Source organism: Varanus komodoensis, unplaced genomic scaffold (genome assembly GCF_004798865.1).
Source record: "Varanus komodoensis strain SLA01 unplaced genomic scaffold, ASM479886v1 scaffold7_1, whole genome shotgun sequence".
Taxonomy (NCBI): domain Eukaryota; kingdom Metazoa; phylum Chordata; class Lepidosauria; order Squamata; family Varanidae; genus Varanus; species Varanus komodoensis.
This window is the reverse complement of record NW_025336479.1, coordinates 1,543,428-1,561,538: the sequence shown is the minus strand read 5'-3', so window position 1 is coordinate 1,561,538 and position 18,111 is coordinate 1,543,428. Positions and strand designations below refer to the sequence as shown.

The 18,111-nt window shown below is 41.9% G+C and overlaps 1 protein-coding gene across 3 annotated transcripts in view; it reads right to left on the bottom strand.

The window, feature by feature from the left end:
• The window catches only part of LLGL2 (LLGL scribble cell polarity complex component 2), a 74,353-nt gene that overhangs the window by 50,967 nt on the left and 5,275 nt on the right, over positions 1–18,111 (bottom strand). The window contains exon 1 of one of the 3 annotated variants that reach the window (XM_044453573.1): positions 18,020–18,088. The exons of 1 other annotated variant lie outside the window; for it this stretch is intronic. The gene's annotated coding sequence lies outside the window, so the exon portion shown is untranslated. Of the gene's footprint in view, positions 1–17,087; positions 17,105–18,019; positions 18,089–18,111 lie in introns of those variants that run through there. One more of the 3 variants, XM_044453575.1, reaches the window with a different exon arrangement.

The following is an 18,111-nucleotide window of genomic DNA, read 5'->3' as shown; positions in this document are numbered from 1 at the left end:
AATCAAGACAACCTCCCTCAGCTCAGACATGATGTTAAGCAGCCTCCCAAGCTATGCAAACTGTGCTTGGAGATCTATTTTTATTCTTTATATTCAAAGCGAAGTAGAATATTTGCATTTCACAGAACATTTGGGTAAGACTCAGATGGTTAGAGGAATGTAGGTCAGACCAGAGGCAGTGCGGAATAAGGCTGTACCAAGAGACAAAGGGTTTTTTCCCAGAGATCAAGGGTGAGATTGCACAGCACAGCAACTCACCCTGCAAACAGGGGATATTGTGTGGGTTGTTCATGGGACTAATTTCGACAGCCAATGTGCAACTCTGAGAACCTGAAATTTTAAGTTTCATCTGGTCAATGCCCTGGGAAATGCTTGCTGTCAAAGCAGGTACCATCCACATATATCAGCACAGTATTCAATTACATTAGTTTGCTTTCACTGGGCAGCTGTCAAATGGTGAGCTGTCAAGTGAAAACAAAGCTGTGAGCAGATCTTTGCTTGCAAAACAACGGTGAAGTAATGTCTTCTAGGTCTGAAGGCTGGATCTGATACCTGTCAGTATCCTCCACCTTTTCCACCCTTTCCTACATGTATGTCACCTGCTCAAATATTGATTTATTTATGGCTTTTATTAATCAGTCAATCAGGCTTTTATACATTTGCAACAGGTCTCAAATACCAAAAACATTAATAAGACTTTGAACCATGGCATAAGGAAATTAGTTTTAATCTTGCTAGTGTTTTAGTGTCAGTCTTTTAGCTATCAAAAGTGCCCAGAAAATGTACTGTTCTTGGCTGTGCTTTAAAGTCCAAGAAACAGGAAAATACTGTAATTTGTTATTATACTGCGTATATACGCCACCTTTCTTCCCCTTGCAAGGAACCCAAGATGGCTTACATAGTGCTTCTCTCCTTCATTTTTTCCCTTACAACAACCACTTTTGTGAGGTAACTTACACTGAAAGGGAATGACTGGGTACCCCAAAGTCACACAGTGAACTTCAAGTGGGAAATATTGCCCAGATCTCCTGTCCCCAGTCCAATTCTCACTATGCCACATTGGTGCTGAAAGAAATGTGTGGATCAGAAAATATTTTAAAAGTATCCCAATACCAAGTTGATCCAAGAAGGTAACTATTGGATATTATTGCGACATATGATTAAAAGCAACTTTAGCAGTATTGTATCTCCAAGAGTTAGACTTAGACAAACTCTTATTAAAAAGACATTGTAGTATCCAATAAACAAAACTTTCTTTTTTTTTGGGCTGAGTAATCTGACATGTACTGAACTTAGACGCTTAAGTGGCAATTCACTGCTTGGTCTGAATTGGACGTTGCTGTTGCACTCTTGCATTAGACCCTGGGTATCCCATTTATTCATTGATAATATTTATAAACATGGATTGTGGGTCAATATCACTGGAAACACTCACTGAAGCCGGTCAGCAACAGAAGAGACTGTGGAGCTGTAAAAAGTGCAGGGCTGAACCTTGATTCTAACAGTGTTGCAACTGCAACATTAGGCAATTGCAGCAGGCAAATCATATTTGGCACACAAATTAGAAAATGACAGTCATTTTTCTATGGGTAAGGTTAAAGACCTTTTTATTTAATCAATATTTTAACAAGTTTTAATATTGAATGTTATTACCATATTTTAATTGCAGCCAGAGTGGGTCGTTAATTTATTTATGTTATACTTTTATGTATAGGTATTTTATTTGTGTAAGCCGTCCTGAGGATCTCACAAAGGACGGCATACAAATATCTTAAATAAATAAATTTAAGGACAAAGCCACTCCACAATAATTGATCCAAATAAAAGTCCACCATAGAAATGTTTTCTTATTCATTTTTTAAACCTGAATTTTGCTATAAAGTCAATTTTGTATACAAAAATGGATCAAAACATGTATGTCACAATATGATCCACCACATGTCTCTAGCAACCATAAATGCAGGAGAAACCTTATCCTTTTTAATTTGCTGGCAGCCTAATGTCATCCTCTTGAAAAAAGAATCCAGACAAGAAGAAAATCTAATCTAAGAAGGAAAAAACCAAAGTTTAGTACAAGCCAACAAATAGGCCTAATGCTATAAAGTAAAATCTGGAAAGCTATTTGCATAGGAAGAAATAAGCAGCTGTTGCTGTAAGAAATTTATACATGGAAGATTAATCCAGACAATTTTTTAAATACAATTCTGCTTCAATACAGACACTAATCTCCCACTGAAATCACCTCACTGCATGCAGGATTGTAGCCTCTACTTAAGATAAATGAAATGAGGATTTTATGAAATGAGCTTTTTGTCATATTCTAGATAGTGCAGTTACACATGCAACTCTAGGCATCTCCAAACATTACAGCTGCACAGGGAAGTATTGGTGTAATGCATGGATCTGCCCTTTGATTATGGCTACCATATGGAGGGAAATGTGCAATGGCCCTTGGATGACGTCTTTTAGAGTGGAAGGATCTGGTATGCAGATCAGTTAATTGTTAATCTGTTTCTGCGAAAACCATAAAGTGCAAGACTTCACTTAAAGCAGGTAGCACTGACAAGTGAACTGCAACCGTCTTAAGGTCCTTGCAGTTTTCCATATGCCTGGTTGCTCAGCATTTCGACAAAAGCCATACAGAGCTAGAGGGCTAGCCACAGCATCTGGGAACGTAGAATACCGAGTCTGGCATTCAGTTGGCTTCATGCAGAGAACAAGCTGAGGGAGCATTATGACTTAAAAGGAGTGCAAGGCTGAAGAACATCTGGATGCAATCCCAGACTTAAGTTGCATGGGCACAGTTTAAGGAGGGGTGCATAAGGAGAGGAGAGAGGAAACAACAGCATCCTGAGGATCCAGCAACAGAGCAGAAAAAACTCTTCAAGCAACACAGCTCTGCATAAACCAGAAAAACAGCTCTTCCTACCTGTTTAACTTTTGCACACAGATGAAGGAAATCACACTGCCTATCTTGCCACTCCTGTTGCTGACAATAATTGTTCCACTTGATACTTGGAACTGCTTGTGGACCAGCTGTGGTTCACAAAACCACAGTTAGGGCTGTGAAATTTCACAGCCCTACCTACAGCAAGTGGTGATAAACAAAAATTAGACATTCTTCTGCATTCTGATGCAGCTGGACCCAACACACAAGGTAAAATGAAAGCAGAAGCACTGCTGGGTTGCAGGCACTAGTGTAAAGAAACATGGAAGGGACATGAATTGCATGCAATGCAATCCACCAGCACTTCTGATTCTTTCAAGCCATGTGATTGTTATTGTGGCTGAAGTACATAAAACAGCTGTATTTGGACCCAAGAGTTGGGTTTTAAATGCTGAGCATATGAGACTGCTTATACTGACCCAGCCTGTCGGCTCCTCTAGCTCAGTACTTCCCCCTGCAGCCTTCTCTAAACAGATGTACTGGCAAACACCTTGTGGAGGCAACTCCAGTCAGCCTGCAGAATGGCCAGGAATGCAGAGTTGGAACCCAAAACATCTGGAGGGTACTAGGTTAGGCAAAGCTGGTGTGGCCTGACAGATAAAGAATCACAAGGGAGTGGAAAGGACAGTCATTAACTGAAGATGTCATGGCCTGAACTCAGGTGCTCCTGCTCCATCACTGAGCAGTGGCCTTCGATGTCAGAGAAATAGAGTAAGCAAGCATAGAAGTTTAGCAAGGAACAAGCACAAAGTCTGTTGTCATAATGCACCAATTCGACTAGGCCAGTGGTGGCGAACCTATGGCACGTGTGCTGCAGCGGGCACGCGAGCCAAGTCGCCCCAGCAGCAAAGCATTGGATCACAGCGCACATAGGGGCCATGTGCATGCTCAGAAAGGAGCAGCAGTGCCAGGCAATGACATCACGAGCCGCGACTCATTAGCCACGACTCATTCAAGCTTTCACACGGCCAGTCAATGCGCTGCCAAGGATATATACACATTTGCTTGGACTGGCTGTGAGTTGTTTTTTCTAAACTAAAACCTTAGTATTCAGGTTTTATTGCAGTGTTGGCACTTGGCGATAAATAAGTGGGTTTTGGGTTGCACTTTAGGCACTCGGTCTCTAAAAGGTTCGCCATCACTGGACTAGACATTTCTATTTTAACCTTGTAAAACCCAGGATCATTTTATAGGACTGAAAACCACCTTATGAATTATTTGTTAGAAAGTAGGGCTAAAAATATTGAAAAATACACTATTACTGTTGGCTGCTCTAGGTAACAGGTAATTTATTAAAGATAGCTAGTTGCCATGCAGGCAGTCTCAAAATACAAAGAATCCTAGATCTCCATGTGTTATTCCAAATGTGAAGTGTTTGGTCTAATAAGTACCTATTGGAAGTTAGTATCTATTGGAATCTGCCATGTAATTTCCATACAAGATCACCGTGTTACTTATGGTACAGTTGAGAAGCTGGAAACAGTTTACTGTCGTGATTGATTTGGGGGCACCATGAAGGTCATTACACTGGGCAGACCATTCACCTCACAGAGACATGCAACCCGATAGGAAACTCTTGGATTCCAGCAAATATATCAGCAGCTTGGGATGTTTCTATTACTTTCTGCTTATATAAACAAGTGGGCTCATTCTCTCTGCATTCCAGCCAGTAATGAGGTCATCACCCACATGTCAAGTTATAAATTAGACTATTTCTTCTAGCAGATCTGGCTTTATTAGATTTGCTAGCAGACTCACCACCATAAAAGAATGAAGGAATAGCCAAATTAAAGTGACACAACTTGCAAGATCAGCACATTTAACATCCAACCGGTTCAGTTTTCTTTATATGTCCATGGTATTAGAACTTCTGGGTAGTACTTTAGGTATGCAGAAAACTATGTCAAGTACTCCAGTGTTCGTCCTAGAGAAAATTTACATAGATACTGCACTCTGTAGACCAGCCTGTCCCATGTTGGTGCCTTCCAAATGTGCTGCACTACAACTCTCATCATCCCCACCCAGCACTCTCTTGGGGGTGATGAAAGCTGTACTGCAACACATCTGGAGGGCACCAGGTTGGGAAAGGCTTGCCCATAACAAGGAAAAGAGGAATTTTAGGCACAATCTTACACATGTTTAGACAGAAAAATGTCTTGCAGCTCCCAGGATATCACAGCCAACTATGCTGACTAGGAGTTACAGGATGTTTTACTGTCTAAACATATATAGGCTTGTGCACTAGGAGATGCAAAGAGCTCAGTTTCACACCATGGCTCCTTTCTTACATATTAGTTTCATTAATTAAACCAAGCTATTAAAACCACGCACCCCATCAACTAAAGTATGTGCAGAACACAACAAGACAGGTCCAGTATTTGAATGCTCTCTCATTTTTGGTGGTTTACATGTTCCCTCCTTGCCAGGAGTTCATCTGAGCAGTCTTCATGGAGTGTGAAATTGCTTACACACCTCAGCAAATTAATAATGTTCTCCTTCTTCCATCTGCCAGATCCAGGACAGTACCCAGTAGGATAGTACTCAGCATTTCAAGCAAACAGCAAGTTACTTCTACACTTTACATCTACACACTTCGCTGTATTACAACCCGATATGGACTTGTACCACTTTCATATGACTTCCCTAATACTCAAAATATCAGCACTTCAGATTTGCACATCTATTTATTTATTTATTTATTAAAACATGTTTATGCCGCCCCATTCGCCGAAGCCTCGGGGCGGCTCACAACATTAAGTTAAAATACAAACATTAAGTTATAACATTAAGTTAAAATGTTTGTAAGATGCAAACATTAAGTTAAAATATAAAAAATAACAATATAAAATAAGTCGCCCTGGCCAGATAAAATCCAATAATATTAACAGTTAAAATGACGCTTAAATAAAAAGGTCTTTGCCTGGCACCGAAAAACAAATAACGACGGCACCAGGCGGACCTCTCTGGGGAGCGCATTCCATAACTTAGGCGCCACCGCAGAGAAAGCCCTCCTCCGGGTACTCACCCTCCTGATATCTTTCACGGAGGGTTCCCGGAGAAGGGCCTCTCCCGCAGATCTCAAGGGGAGGGAGGGCGGGCGGGCATATATGGATGTAAGCGCTCCTTGAGGTACCCAGGCCCCAAGCCATTTAGGGCTTTAAAGGTCATCACCAACATGCTACTGAGCCAGAATTAAAAAAAAAACTTGTTATGCATTTGCTTGAGAGAGAAAACCTCCCTAGAGCCCATGAGAGTTCTAAGTAGCAACAACTCAGAGAGTGAGATCATTTTCAAATCAAGCATGATGTGACCAGGGAGTGTTGGGCCAGGGCTGGGGAGACTCAAGTCCAGATCTCCAGCCACTCATGCACCCTTCACAGGGTGGCCCCTTTCTTTCATTGTAAGCTACACCACCAAGTTGGTATTTGGATACCTGCTCCAAGATCCTTAGGAGGAGGGGCGATACCCCAGTGGCAAAGCAGATGCTGTGAATGCAAAGGTGGGACATAAAATTAAATAAAGAGAAATAAAGCTGCACATTCCTATACCAAGAGGCCCCAGAATGGGAGTGAGCAACCCGGTGCCCATCAGATGTTTTGGAATGCAGCCTCCAGAATCACAAACCGGTGGTTTTGCTGGCTGAGATGGCTGCAGGGTAGTCCAGAACAGCTGGAGGGTACTAGCTTACCCTACACTGCCCTAAAAGCATCATAGCAACCTATGCAATCACTCCCAAGGCTGCTTCCAGATGGCAGCTAGTGCACCACAGGTAGCACTGAGTGTAGCAGCATCTCTTTTGGCACTGCAGTGTGCATACTGCGCCTGTTAAGCCGTTTAGCAGCAATCAGAAGAGGAGTCGGTGCAGCACAGATGTGCCAGATGTGGGGATTCAATATGGCCTTCACCAGAAGACAGAGGGTTGCTGGGGAGAAAAACACACCATCTGAAAGTATTCTAGTACAGAACTGTTTAATTTTCTTGAGTGCTTTTCACCTGCTGCTTTCTCACAGCAAGGAATTCTACATCCTTGTACCACTAGCCCTCGAATAAATCATTCCACTCAAAGGCTTCATAATCCATTTTGCAGCCTTCAGAATTCTTTCAAGTACTGAAATACCAACTCGAGGAAAAATTGAAGCTACTTGTTTCATTAGCTGGATGGGGTGAGGAGCTCTTAGCAAATACAATTAGCAGGAAAACGTGTGAAGGAAAACACCCAACTCTTTGCAAAGCAAGAGGGGGCAAGAAAGAAAAAAGGAGAAGTAAATGCAGCAAAAGGCTTGGAACAGAACTGAGGGTGGTGGTTGTTTTTCCCCAACAGGCTACTGAATTCAGCACATAAATGGATCTCCTGGCCCAACACTATGAAATCATGCCGCCCTCATATATTGGGACAGAATGATAGAGATTGCCTGCAAATGGCTACATCTATTTCCCTGTCAATTTAACCTGGTAGATACAAATACTTTTCTTTGCCATACCAAGAACACATGGGCTGCCACCCTATACCTGACAGCAATTCCACTGAAATCAGTTTGGTTTACATCTAAGTAGATATGGATGTGATTGTGCTATTAAATACCCATCACCCCAGATTGGTTTACATCCCCCTGCCTGCATATCAGATCAGTTTAAGTATGTGTCATGCTGCAGCAATCTGAGCATTGGCACACCTGAGAGGACCACACATATCTGAGTCACCTCCCAGGATCACTCTGACAAACGTTGCTGCTGCTGGAGGAGATTTATACATCCATGTTCGAAAGGTATTCTCAGAGGCCAAGGTACTGTTTTACATGGTTGCAAGCTTGGTGGGAAACTCTGAAAACTGAGAGCTGCCCAAATGATGCCATTAAGTCTTGGCAGACCACCATTCTGTACTTGTTCTGGGGAGAGCTTGAGTTTATTCTTAAACTGCTGATCTCAGCAAAGTATCCTGTTTGTTTTATATATGCATTAGCCCACTCTTCTATTAAAGCTTTCAGAGCAGTTTACAAGGTTAAGAGAGACATCAGTTAAACAATCAAGTAATTAAATTCTACAGAAGATTAAATTGTATCATAAAATCAACAGAAAGCTCCAAGTCAGATACGAGAGATAAAAAGAACCAAGTATTCTTACAAGGCCTGGGCAAATAAAAATGGCTATTCATTTGTTGGGAAGCCATCGAACACAGTCCAAGATAAGGCTTCATAAGGAGTACATCCAAGGCTCAGTGCACTATTACTGGGCAGGTGCTCTTCCTCTTCATCACCCAAGGAGGTAGGGATATGGACCTGAGAGGGTTGAATTATGTTGGGAGTCCTGCATTGAGCAGGAGGTTGGACCCAATGGCTCTCTGGCCCCTTCCAACTCTACTATTCTAGGAATTAACGAAGGCAAGCTTCTCACAAAGAACCTCATATCTAGGGAGGATCATGTAGGAGGTGATGCTTAAGATGTAGAAGAAGGTGATGTTGAAGTAAGGGAATCCAGCATGGCACTCTGAAGACTACGCAGTAATTGTGGCAGAAGCTTTAGCTTGATCTTTGATCCTACTGCAACATGTTGGGCACGTTCGTACGCATCATACTAAGCCTCCCTACAAATGAGCTGGGGGGGGGGGGTTTGGTTTGTCACTGAATCATGCACAGTACTACCAAGAGGGCTTCCCTCCAGGTTGCTCCCCCCGCTCAGTCCTCCAGCCAGCTGTGGCACATAGAACTTTGTGAGAGATGTTCCAGAAGTAGTGTGCTTACGTATACCAGCTGCTGGGGAACTTGGGCAAGGTTTTGCGTTGGCAGTCATATCTTACTTATCAGATTCTGTGAGCAGCTTGGCTGGCCACTGTGTGAACCAGGCACTGGACTACAGGGACTCCTGGTCTGATCCAGCATGCCTTATAACCAGCCTTGTTCCCCCCCACCCCACACACACTCTGATCTCTTCCCCTTTTTGTTCATTTTATTTTAATGGAATGTCAGCAAAGTATGCTTGGTTGTATTTATCTTCTCAGCCCCTGACAATTGTGCAACTGTGTTCTTAATTTTAAAGTCCATTTTTGGTCTTATATAAGTACACACTTACAATGTCAAGTATTTGTAGCTGTTCCTAATCAATCTTCTTGTCTGCTTTAGCAGACAAAGGGAAAGAAGTAGGCAACAGATTGACATGGCAAGAACACATCTAGACTAATCTGTGCACAGTTGACAGGGACCAACTGCAGAGTAACTGACTGAAAAGCAAGCAAAAGTGAAGCCGGGAAAAGGGGAAAATGAAGGTTCACCAAAAGGGAAGGTCCCACTTACCAATATTAAGTGATGAAGTAACTGTTCTCAGTACCCTCTACTTTTTCCAACACTACCCCATGTCTCCAGCTGCTCCTAAAAGCAGAGCTATTAACTCCCTCCAGTTTTCATGGCTCCTTTTTGGAGCACTTAATGCTACAGTTACTGACAGTTCTAAAAAAAAATACAGAAATATACACAAATTTTAAGCCTGAGAACTAAATAGAGGGGAAATGTTAATGCAGGTGTACATTTCCTCTCCACTGACCTCCTAACCATTAAATTTGTATGCATTTCTGATTTTTTAAAAAGATTATCAGGGCCCTGCAGTAACAGCTACAAAAGGGATATGTGAAAAGTTATGATGGAAAGTTAATACTACTTCTTCCTGGAGTAGCTGAGATGGGGGCGGGGTGGGGGGGGGAGAGAAGTGTTAGTTCAACACTTAAAACTGAGGAGGCCACATCACCAAGAGAGAAATTTGCCTTCTCCTTTTTGGTGTGCTTACTTCTTTGGCTCCCCCATCCCCCAGTGCTTTTCAGCACTTCTGACTTGTACTACCTTTGTCTCCTATTGTTATTTCTCCCCTGGTCCTTCACAGTGTGCACAAATTAGCTGATAGGCAACCTCTTATTTTCAGTACTTACTGGATAGCCATAAATGTGCACTTCTGAAAGACCACATTTTAAAAACTACAATTCCAATTCTGCACCACTGAAAAATTAAAACTGGGGTATTTATCTTATTTATTTTATTCCATTTCTATGCCACCCCATAACCCAAAGGTTCTCTACAAGTGATGTTCCTTCCAAAGTGATGTTTCAGCATTGGTAGAAAGGCAATCACTAGCAAGATCGTGAAAAGTGAGCATGGCGAGCATTTCTGACACTTCTGTTGGGTAGCTCTGTAAGTGCTCACTGCAACCCATGATTTTAAAAAATCAGCCTTCTGGGTTCTGAAGACATGACAAGTCATTGTGGGCAACAGCCATCATAAAGCAAGCCATGGAATCTCAGGATGGCTCATAAAAAAGCCACTGTGCAGGAACTGCATCATGTCTGGACAACACAATGACCTGCGATGACTGGTTAGCCACAGTGGGTTGCCATGACATGAGGACCAGGTTATTAACACAGCTAGCCCTCCGGAACTCACTGTAGGTTAACACTTACTCAATTATACCAATTGGCAGTTTGTGCTGTGCAGTTTATGCTTACTAAAGATTTCCCCACCATAAAGCAAGGTACTCCTAGAACAATTTTTGTGACAATTGGTATTCAACAGTTTAAGCATTCCTAGTACTATGCAAGTGCCAAATACATATGCAATACATTAGGAAAATTGAAGTCATCATTAATTTACAAGAAATGTAAATTCCTTTAAATGATTTCACACTGGTGACTCAGATGGACAGGTATGCACTTCACCATTATGGATAAGTAGGCTTGAGTGTTTTCTCTGAGGCCTCTTTAAATATTACAAAGATGTGAGTTTCAGATTTTTGATTAAAAGGATTTAGAACACTGAGGCAGTTAAGCTGAGTCAAGTTCAACAACAATACTTTTAAAGATTTAATTTGGAAAAATAATAGTATGATGAAGAGCCCTTGCTTCTCTTCCTAGCACTTGTGAGCCATGCAAAGAGAGCATCAACAACAGCATTTCACAGTGTCTCAAAAGATGATCTCAGACTTTGTTCATTCATTCTTTCTTTCTTTCTTTCTTTCTTTCTTTCTTTCTAGATTATCAATTGAAATCTTCTCCAAAAACAGTCATTAAAGGTAGAGGTACATTAGATAGCATTTTGAATCAAAATCCATTTGATTGCAAAGATGATCTTTTTGTTTGGATTTAGAGCCTCACCTTTAAGAATTGCATTTATGCAAGGGAAACATTCTTACAAGAGGTGCCAGGTCCTTTAGGGTTAGACTATGTGATACACACAGTTTAACACTCTGAAGTTGCTATTGGGAACAGAAAAAGCATGAGAAGAGGCTGCTCAGCCCTTGCACTGCCTTCCAATTATTCACTCAAAGCTGTCATTCCAAACCCCATCTAACAGGGACACCTTCCCCACACACCTTCTGTTCCCAGAGGATTAAGCACAAAGAGAAAACATTAAGCAACATGCATATTTAGGTCTACAGATGCTCACAACTTTTATCCTAGTAGTACTTAAGACCTGAAATACCTTCCAACCATGGTGCTGAAGGCATTTCCTCCCAACAAGGCTGCCTGATTGCTACTTATAAGAGGCCAGGTGTTGAAGCCTGTGGAATGGTAGCAGGCCATCCCAGTTCCTATTAATACAGATACAGGTGTGATATGGGATTCCCCATGGCTGTGCTTTTCTGTAAGCCATATAAGGTTAACAGACCAGCAAGAAATTGTAAGCCAACATTTTCAACAGCTTTAGTTAACAATGGCTCTCCAACCGATCATACATGAAGCTTTCCTTAATGCTACATGTTCCTGTTGGTTTCATTTAGAGGGATCAGGTCCAGTGTCAAGGGCAGGCAAGTTTAGATACCTGCCCAGAACCCCTTGTCTTTGCTCCTGCTCTTCACGACTGCAGGGACCCTCCTGATCACAAGCCTCTTGCTGTGGGCCAATTAGTAGTTGTGCAAATGAGCAGCTGCAGAGCCACTGCCAAGCTTGCTCTCTGCTTATCAAGCAAGCAACTGGTAGTACTAGATAAAATGAGGTTAAGAAGCAACTACAATTCATGGTAATACTGGTGAGAACATCAACTCACTGAGGAGCTGTCTGGCCTCAAGACCCTCTAAAACCAGGAAGAAACATTCACAGGAGCAACAAGCAAGACCTTTCAGCTGGCTAGTGCTTTATGTAACATCAAAGAGGAAGGCAGAGTGTGCATTCAATACTTCTTGCTCTGCATTATTAAATCTTTCCCACCACTGCCCTGGTTACCACTCCAGATACACAATCCAAAAGATATATTTGTAGCCCTTGTAAAATTTCATTCTGCAAAAATTCCAGTTATATTTTTGCCTGTTAACAAACCAAAAATTAAGTTGCACAAGATGACTATACACTGAAGTCCACATGAAATCTACACACATTGACTAGTGACAACTGAAGCCACTTACTGTAACTAAAATTTAAGTAGAATGTTGCATACATTTGAGCAAGTTTTCAGGAATACTTTCTAAAACTTGTTTCAGCTTTAATTTCATTTTTAAAGTATCAAGCAAAAACATACTATGACTCATCAATATATGTTTATAATCATGATTGAAGCCCGAAACAGTAATAAGACCCACCACACTTAGTGGGACTCACTTCTGAGTAAGCTTATTTATGATTGGGCTTGGAAATGTACCATTGCAAAGGTCTCCTTCCCACCCCTTAGCAAACCAGTTTTTCTGGATCATATTTTCTGTTTAAAAGCAAAATAGTCATCCAGGTTTCAAAGACTGAAACTCCTGAAATCACCAAAAAAGGAGGATGTTTAAATATTGAGGCATTTTGTAAACACACACAATATTCAAGTATCAATTCTATGCCTGAACCTTGAATTTCAGAATTGGATTGAGGTTTGAACAGATCAGATGTAAGGGTTGAGATTCTGAGATGCAACTAAAATTAATGGGATGGGTAACCAGTAATTACCCAGAAGTGATTAACCCCATAAGGTGCTTTGACATGCTTTCTAAATAGTCTGTTAAAACAGGGGTTACACCTTAAAAAAATCCTCTAATTAACCTGCACTGAAGGGAAATTACACAGCAGAAAGGAGAAGGCAGGTAGTTAAATACAGACATAGCAAGGACAGAGCCAGCTGATCAGCATTCACAAATTAAAATTGCCAAAGCAAGGCTGAAAAATACATAGGCCTACAACTAAATATGGCATGAAAAGTACAGTATTAAGTGTTGATTCACTTTGTATTCCATCCCATCTTTAAAAGTGTGGACCTGATGTGCACACATACCAAGCAAAGCTAGAAAAACATCTAAATGACAAATATAAAACATTATAAATGGTTTTGGCAGTTATCCTCATTTCTAAATGCAGACTGCAACATTCTTTCAAGAAGCGAGAAGCAGTCAAGACAGCTCTATAAAGGAAACCAAAAAGATTGTTTGCATCACTTACATGTTTGTAACTACCTAACAGTGGGGCATTATGGGAAAGATTCTATTCAACTTCCTTCACTAGTAACACAGGGGAATCACAGGGCATTATTGCCAATTGATTTGTGAATAAGGCTTGTCAATTATTGCAACCCTCGCTGATTCACTATCCACTGCTTTGGTGTTTATATTTCAGGCAGTTAATACATTTAAAATGCAAGATCGGTTCCATCATAGATTAACTTAAGGTACCACCATTTTGATAAGGCCTCATTTCCCTAGAGGTCATTCCCACTGCTGCAAACAGATTCAAGTGCTAAGAAGATAGCCAAGAACCCTTTGTGACTGTGCACAAATGGCCTAATATGCAGCCTCCCCTTGTCCATTTGTGTGACAAGGTCCATTTGTGAGGTCATCTTCTCCGCTTTGGCGCTTCCACTGGCAGCTGCAACTTACAAGGACACTGACCGAGCAAAAGTGTGCTCTTGTGAATGAGTGCGGGTCAAAGTGGCAAATGAAAAGAGTAGCCATCAGAGCAGGGAGGAAGCCATGGTAGGAAGACCAGAGAGGTTTTGTTGCACAGTTCCCTGTGATATGTGCTGGAGGGATAAGGAGGATTGGGAGAAACAAGCCATGTCAAGCCCAGTAATCTGTCAACCATACCATGGATGGTTTAGCACACAACTAGCCCACTGTAGCTTATCAACAGGGTAGCTTGGTATGATGTGTGAGCCCACATTAAGACTCCATTCAAGCCATCTTGTTCATTAATTATATTACATAATATTGGGTACTAAACACAGGCTATTGTCCAAATCAGCTTGAAAAACCAAACTTTGCTCTTACTACAAGTTAAAAGGAAGATGTTGGTAAATTAGAAAAAAACTTCAAAATAAATATCATGGTTGTTAAGTTTACTACCATACTTATCTTGGAAAACAATGAAACCCATTGCATTTTTCCCTCTCTTAAAATATTACTAGGTTATTGCATTGCCAGAGGGTAACTTTTATATTAATAATTGGGACATACCAAGACACGGTAAATATCATTGTGAATTCTGCGGCAAAACATTTTAAACTAGGAAAGCAGTGCCATAGATCAATAATTGTGGAGAGAATATGTCAGAAACATATAAAGGTAGGTAACCACAGAAGCGTAACTAATGGCCCACTATTTTCCATTTCCCACTATGGACTAGAAAGTTCACACTGAGAACAGTCCTGCTTAGTTCAGATTATTTATTCATTTCATTTCTACACTGCCCTACAGCAAAAGATATCTGGGCAGTTTACTGTAAAACAAGGTATTACAAATCTTGATTACCATACATCACAGGAAAATGTATATTAAGGCCTCAAATTAACCATTTCAAAAGGATGTATACACCCTGCAGGGAAACTTCAGTATTAAATTCTGTCAGTCATTACATGCCCAAGCACCAGAATAAGAACATGAGTTCTGCTGGATCAGACCAAGGGCACACTGAGTCCAGCATTCTGGTCACATAATGGGAAACATGCTGCCTCAGGATCCCAGAAACACAATAAATACAGTACAACAGCTCTCTCCTGCCCCCATGAATCCCAGCACCCGGTGTACATGGGCATATGCTTCTGATACCAGAAATATTTAACATGGTGATAACATGGGGGTGTTCCATGCTACTTGTAAAGAATGGACAATTAGTTTCTATTATACCACATCTATTACTGCTCCTAAGGCCCGCAGCTCCCATCAGCTCTTGCAAGCACAGACTTGGTGAGGCACTATTAGGGCTGCAGTCCAACATCTAGAGAACCACAAGTTGCCCACCGTTGCTGTATAAGAACAGGACTGCAAAAAGCATCCTTCATTTCACACGGAGTTAGACTACTAATAGCATTTATCCTCTTTGTGTATATGCAAAGAATAAAATTATAACTGCTCATTTACTCTTCTGGAAGTACACCCAACACCAAGATCCTAAGCAATTTTATTCAGATATTAGTCCCGTTATTGTAGTTGCAGGTTTTCAGGGATCCAGTGAATAGTTTGGGAACACTTGTACCTGCAGCATCACTAAAGCTAAGCAGGAGCAGACCTCAAGAATAACTTGCATGAAGATGACTGGGAGGTCTATACAAGAGCAGGATAGAATGTTTAAGTATTGTGTACACTCTTGACACAATTGTATGCTGAAGGGGTACCAACTATATTGTTTCCGACAGAGACCAACTTCAGTATAGAAAAGAGTGTACATTTATATTACCATCCGAGGTGATATGCATATAGTAAAAGAGAGAGACTTTGCACAGCACCATAAATACACAGGACACTTTCTTTCACAGAACTTGATTGTGAAGGAAATGGCAAAGGCTAAACAAGCATTTTGTTACGTGCTGTCAAGTCATCTTTCATTTATGTATTGTACTGTATTGCTTGTTTTTTGTTGTTGTATTTGCCTGCTAAACTTTATCGCATAGAGAAGTTTTATAGCAGGTGAGTCGGTTTAAATTGTAGTATGTTGCATATTTTAATTACCTTTTGAAGGCCATTTTGAGAACATCAAATGGTAGAGAAATTATCAAAATAAATTTATGGCAATCCTATGAATGCCTTCCAAAGTGTCTTGTCCTTGAAAACCCTGCTCAGCTCATGTAAGCGCAAGGCTGCGGCTTCCTTTATGGAACTGAGCCATTGAAACATGCTTATTGAACATAAATAAATGTCTACCTGGGCTCTCAATACCAACAAAATTTCCAACAACAAATAGGTAATGCAAAGGAACTAGTCCCAACTATCCATTTCTACAGTGAACACACTAACCAGACAGCTTTCCCCAACCTGGTCCCCTACATATGTGACTACAACTCCCATAAGCCCCAGAAAGCATGGAAAAGGCTGACCTATACAATTACCTATCCAACATCAAAGATAGTGGATAATAAATTTATCTACTTTGTGGAAGAACGGGCAGGACAATGCAAGCCATTCCTTTGCAATAATACACCATTGTCTGACCTTGGAAATGAAAACCTGCTAAAAGACTATTAATAAGACAACCTCAAAGAGATTTATGTAACAATAAAATGAAGAATTTCAAAGAACTCTACTTTCAACCCAGATTTAATGAGACATCATCATTTACCCCCCAGCATCTAACACAGTTACAGGTATGTTAGTAGAAACTTTTTATTGTTTGAATAACCCAGCCTGTCTTATAAACTATCGCTGGGATGCTTGGGCTCCAAATTAAATTATGGGGGCAAAGGGCAGGGAGGGAGTTTCTCAATAGTAGCTTTTATTTCTGGAATGTACTTTGTTAGCCTGCAAAGGGCCCCTTTTGCTTAGCCTTAGGGCAGTAAGCAGTTTTCAGTATTCGATATTCAACAAGCCAAGCCTCTTTATTAGGGGTGGGGTGTCAATTTATATTGCTAAAGATTTCAAGCAGGTTTCAGTTTGCCTCAAGCATTTCAGCAGGGGCGTCCATTATGTGGAACCAACTTTAGTGAAGTTTCACTAAGAGTGATAAACTGGGCTGAAATCCTGAGGGAATTTTGGTTGCACAAGCGAAAGTGATCCAATTCAACCTGGGACAACATCTAACCAAGATTACATCATCATACTTGAAAAGGGCAAACTCACACAGAAATTGCTTAGTTCAGAAGATTCACCACCTTGGCTTTCTTTAAGTAACCCCCAGAGCCAAACTTTGACCTATACCCAGATCATTTCTTCCCATTTACCAAGCGTTCGTATCCATTAGATCCCAGCTAACAAAGTAAAGTATTCATACCTCAACAGCACGATCTTTCAAACTTCAAAGAAAAGAAAGTGAAAAGCAAGCATCAGCACTCATGACCTGTTACCAGGTGAAGAACCACCTGAGATTACCTAGAGCAATAGCAAACCCCCAAAGTCCGTGCTTTTTATGATTCCAAAGCAACACAGCCGGACAAGTGGTATCACAACTGAAACAGGTACAGAAACAAACACCTCTGAAATACTACAAAAGGTACTAATCATCAGCATCACTCCCTGAGCAGAATTAGACCCCAAAGTTGGCAACCCCCCAGCTGACCTGGCCCAAGTCAAATGCCCCATGCATCTCCCACCAACGGGAGGAAAAAACTGCCTCATATTCCCCAGAATGCCCGTCCCTCCTCAAACTTTTCACACCTTTACTCTCAGACCCAAATCACCTATCAGGTAATAGCCCCCGAGACAGCACTGCCCCCGCTTCGGTCAGCCCCTCTCCATCCGTCCGTCACTCCTCCAGCCCACTGTAATGTCCCCGGCAAAGCCCCAATTTAATTTCACCCTAACTAGGGCAAGCCCCCCCCCGTTCTTCACTCCAGCCACCACCAGTAGCTACCCTTCATGACACTCGCCAACCCTCCCTTTATAACGTGCCCCTTATTTCTAGACCCCACGGCCAAGCGTGGCGGGCAGGTCAGAAGAGCTCAGCCCCTTTCCTCCCAGCCGCAAGCTCACCTTCCAGCATGGAGACAACCCTTAACCCCGCCCCCACATCCGTTCGGACCAGCGCTTTTCGCCTTTTCTTTCTTTCTTTCTTTCTCTTCCTCCACCCGGGCCAAGCCTCTTTACCTGCCAATGTGCCCCCGCCTTCACAGCCCCCCTCGCCGCGGATCTGCAGCCCCAGCCCGGCTTCCCCGCCCAGGCCGCGCATCCACCACGGGTGGGAGCAAAGAGCCGCACTTGTCTTACCGTGCAGCGTCCCCCGGCGCGCCCCAACTCCTCCTCGCGCCGCCGCCTCTCCTTCCTGGATACCTCCGGGAGGAGGCGTGCTTGCCAGATAT